The sequence below is a fragment of the Dipteris shenzhenensis genome, chromosome 3, assembly GCF_047967505.1.
Source record: "Dipteris shenzhenensis isolate YYH24624 ecotype China chromosome 3, Dip_SZ_1.0, whole genome shotgun sequence".
NCBI lineage: Eukaryota > Viridiplantae > Streptophyta > Polypodiopsida > Gleicheniales > Dipteridaceae > Dipteris > Dipteris shenzhenensis.
Window position 1 is genome coordinate 59,540,432 of NC_141598.1, and position 5,220 is coordinate 59,545,651.

Sequence of the window (5,220 nt, forward strand, 5' to 3'; positions counted from 1 at the left end):
CAATAAAAACTTAGTCACAAACAATGTAGCACAAAAGAGTGTAATCTCATTGGAACATTTGATAACCAACCTTGTAGCCCGGACTCTCCTCTTTCTAGCACCACTAGTGGGTGCCAATGCATCCATGTTATGTAAGTACCTTCTTTTCCTCTCCTTCAATCCCAAAGGTGTTTCTTTCATCTTTTGCACTCGTTCTTCTGCCTTCTCTTGTTTCTAATTTATGTCGCTCCAAGTCCAATGCATTTCGCTCCAAGTCCAATGCTTTGGCTTTATCATGAAGATCCTAGTTCTTCCTTTGAAGATCTTGCATAGAGTTATGCAGTGCAACAATGGTGCTATTTCCTAAATGTGCTAGAATCTCTGCTTGGGCTCTGCTCATCTCACTTGCTTGCATAGCCATTGACTGAGCATTGTTTAACCGATTGCAATAACCAAGCAACCCCGCATGTCCATTTTCAACAAACCGAACTAGCTCATGCATTGTGTGGAGAGGAGGGCTCTTTTGTTTGGTAGGATCTAAAGGATACAAGGATCCTTCTACCCAAAGGTTGAGATGCTTCTTTCCTTACGAATGAAGACTGTGGATTTTGGAAGCTCCCCTCAATCCTAGACTACATGTGCTTGCATATTCAGCCTTCAACTCTAAGTGAGCCTGGTACCTATTGGAGACATCCTCGAATGGTGCCATGACTAAAGGAGTATAGAGAAGGAGAAAGTGTGGAGATGTAGGCTTGAAGGAGCAGCACGTAGGAAGAGGGAGGGTGAGGAGGAGAAGGGATGGGGGAGGGAGGACCAGTAGTTGAAAAGGAGGAAAGGGAGACAAACCCACAGGTGTGGAGAGTGAGGAGGAGTACGTGTGGAGGAGGAGGGAGGGAGGAGGGAGGAGCAGGAGGGAGGGGGGAGGAGGAGCAGCGGTGGAGGAGGAGGGAGGGGGAGGGGAGGAGGAGCAGGCGTGGAGGACAAGGGAGGGAGGGGGAGGGCAAGAGGAGCAGGCGTGGAGGGAGGGAAGGGGAGGAGGAGGAAGGGGGAGGAGGGATTGAGGAGGGGGAGGGGGAGGGGAGGAGAGGGGAGGGGGAGGAGTGAGGGAGGGGGGCGAGGAGGAGGGAGGGGGAGGAGGGAGTGAGGAGGGGGAGTGAGGGAGGGGGAGGGAGGAGAGGAAGGGAGGGAGGGAGGAGAGAGAAGGAGGGAGGGAATTCAAAATTCGGATTTTGAATTTTGAATTTTTTGGTTCCCACCTAGGCGTAAGTGTAAGAGGTGTAAGAGGTGGGGTCACTTTTGGGCTTAACCCACCTAGGTGAGGGGGGTTAGGACTTTTTAGGACCTACCTTGGCCCTTTCATTAGGACTAATCCATTCCTTATGAGGCCCTTTCGAGACCCCAATTCTCCCCTAATGAGAAGCTCTTCATGAAGCCAAAGATGATGGAGAGGATGTAACCGATCGAGAGCAGGAGCTTGCAGTTGGACGTATACCACATATAAGTTTCAAACCTTTCTCCTTAATTTGGGTATTTATGATCACAATTGCTACAAAATGCATCCTTATTGTTTTAATCATGCTCTTTTGTAGTACAAAAAGTAAAGTGCATTGTGGTCACATGGACAAAATTTTTGTGTGGAACGCATCGATTCAAGGAGAGTCACATATGATTGTGGAGTCGTGGCTAACTTTGTACAAGATAGCTGAGCAAGTTCTTTTGATACCAATCTTCTCTCCTCGTAGTTAGATTATTGTGGGACCATATGTGACATCTATGAAGTTGATTTTAGAGGATTTAGTATTTTTATTCTTGATGTCAAATGGTTTAGAACTCTCTACAATGGCCAAAATGCTACAGTTAGGAGAGACAGCTGTGGTTTCTTTGCCATTGACTCCACTAGTGATGAAAGTGATACTTTTGTTCTTCCAAAGCATTGTGAATAGAGGTACACACTAATGAATTGATTAAAGCCTAATATCTTTGTTTTCAAACAAATCTTGGTAGATGTTCACATTTTTATACTTGAGCACATAAATGAATATAATTACTAGCACCTAATTTGTATCTTCAACGTAGGTGGTCTTTCATCTGAATTGTTTGGATCCAAGATGGTGGTACATGGTCCCAAGTTGCTCCTTGAAGCAAATATATTTTTGAAGATAGGACTGTGGATATGGAGATGCTAGTAGAAGATCCAAATAATGATGCCGATGGATCTAGGAAAGAGGATGAAGATGACGGTGTGGGCCATGAAGGTGACAATAATGACACTATAATGGAGGAAGGTGGAGATCATGACTTTGGGGAAGAAGATGGAGGACTAGAGGCCAGTGAACTAGAGGATATACAATAGGGGATGATGATGTAGGTTACCAATTGTATGTAAACCTTGAGATAGACATATTTGGCACACAAGACTTGGCTCAAGATGAAGCCATTGATGTAAATGCTATTGATTCATAGTTTTGGCATCGTGGAGACTTCTTATGTGTATTTGTCCCTCACATTTTATAGTGACATTTTGTACATTAATTAGTTCACTATATTAGTGTTTTGATCTCAATTTTATCTTTCAAATGACCAAACTTGTGGTCCAAAATTATTTTGGGACCCTCGAAAATGACGTTTTGTAAAAATGTCGGTATGGAAAATTGTACCCAAATGTCGGTGAAAGCATCAGTAAAAGTGTCGATGCAAGGGTTGGTAGCAGTCGGTATGGAGTAAATTTATATGCCGGTATATAGTGACTACCATACCGACTGCTATTTTGATGTTTACACCGATACCTTCCCCAGGTGCCAATCGTACCGAACGATCTTCATGCCCGTGCCCATGAAGCATCAGTAGATAGCGTCGAAAAGAGGCGTGTATCTTGGAGTAACTTTCACAGAAGTTTTGAGCCTTAGAATAATAAACTACTAAATATTGTTTGCTTTCTAAGGCAATGGAATATTATGTCAAGTCATTTACAGCTTACTATATAATCCACTACTATAGTAGCTCACTACATAATCCATTATTATAAAGCAAATTTCATAGAGTCACTATCGAGTGTCAACCTATTAACTGATGGAGTCTAGAATTGGAAACATATAACATCATCACGTAACCAAGATGATTTAGATTAGCTTTGCCAATCAAGATCTGGAATTGGAAAGGGTTGTTATCGAGATGAATTGACTGACAAAAGTGGGCCATCATAAGGATAAAATATATCTCTACTAACACCTATGTATATAAATAAATCATAGATATTTATGATATATATAAGAAGATCGAAGCAAGGGGAACCGATTAGTAGATGTGAGCCATCACTCAGCTTCGATCTTTACTATGCTATTACAAACATCAGTAGAGGCAAGGCGATTTTGATCAGCCGAAGTGGGTCATCTCCTAGCCTGACTGATACACAAACATGCATGTGTGTGTGTGTGTGTGTTACTCTCTCTCTCTCTCTCTCTCTCTCTTTTTGTTTCCTTCTCTCTCTTTTCCTCTCTGTTTTACCCTCCCTATCTCTCTTTTCTCCCTCCCTCTCTCTCCCTCCTCTCTCTCTCTCTCTCTCTCTCTCTCTCTCTCTCTCTCTCTCTCTCTCTCTCTCCCCCTCTTCCTCCCTCCCCCCCCCTCTCTCTCTCTCTCTCTCTCTCTCTCTCTCTCTCTTTCCCTCTTTGTTTTACCCTCCCTCTCTCTCTTTTCCTCCCTCGCTCCCTCCCTCCCTCTCTCTCTCTCTCTCTCTCTCTCTCTCTCTCTCTCTAACATCCTATAGTCAGCTAGATTTTGACTAACACCAAAGCATAAAGAAAATAAACTCACCTAGAGATGAAATGAAATAGACAAGTGTAAAAAAGCGACAACTGTAGGTGCGGTGGTGGTGGGGTCAGGGTCTTTTTCTAAGATTTTGTAGCAACACCGTGCAGTGCCTCTCCCAACTACGTGGTGTCTCAACACCCATGATTGCAAATCCTTGCAAATTGGATGGTCCTTGATGGCACACCTGCCGTGCGGTATGGGTACATCACCCAATGGTGTCTCATGGCGCCCTCAAAAAAACTGTGTGGTATGGGTGTGGCACCATGTGGGGTCTCTCTCACCGGTTGGTATGGTATTATACCATGTGTTCTGTGAAGGCATATACTACATGGTATTATGACAAACCATGCGGTATGTTCTTGGCGGCCCTGAGCCGATGGAAAAAAATCACATTTTTTTGCATTTAGGGCATTAGGCCGTGTTTTTCAATGAAAAGTACATATTTAATTTTTTAAAGAAGTACTTTTTAAATCCATGTATTCAATAATATCACGTAATACATGATCTCGATTTTCTTCTCCAATGTTGTGATCACCACCTTCCTCTATTATGATGTCATTAATAACCACCTTCTTCTTGGCCCATCTCGTGATCTTCATCTTCTTCCCTAGATCCATAGGGAACAACTAGATCCATTGACATGTATGTATCCATATCCCTATCTTTGAAAGTTGGTTTACTTTGAGGAGCAACTTTGACCACATGTCGATATCTTGTAAGAATGATTTTGACGAAAGCCCCCTATGTGCAACATGAAAATGCCATGAGTTATATTAATTTATGCTCAAGTATGAACATGTTACAATTGTTCAAAAATGAAGGCATTGATTAAATCATTACTACATACATGTTTACATGTTCAAGAATAACAAAAGTGGTTGGAAGCACGGTTAGGTGGACTAGCTTTGGTGCTAAATAGTACCTTTGACTTAGCACTTGATGAGCACCTGATGAGGTTCTAACGAGTCCTAGATAGCAGGATGAACTTAGCACTCTTCAGGTACCACTATTCCCTATCCCACCTCATAACTCCTTCCCTCCTTTTTCAATTCAAAATTGCCTATACTCCCCTGTGTTCCCCCATTTTTTTATTACCATGTGTTCCCCCCTCTTTTTAATTTAACTCCCACTCCCTCCTCTTTCTCCCTCCCTTTTTCCCTTTCTTTTCCCTTCTCTTTTCTTCATCCCTTTTTTTCCATCTCTTTTCCCTTCTTTTTCCCCTTCTCTTTTCCTTCTCCAATATGATCTTTTTTCTTCTCTTTTCTTCATCCCCTCTCTTTTCCTCTCTTTTATTCATCAGGCCCCTCTTGTTTTCCCTTAATTTTTCTTCTCTTTTCCTCTCTTTTCTTCAGTCTAGCTTCTCCTTTCCTATCTTTCCCTCTTTTTTCTTCTCTTTCCCTCTCCTTTCCACTCCTGCCGTCTCTTTCCCCCTGT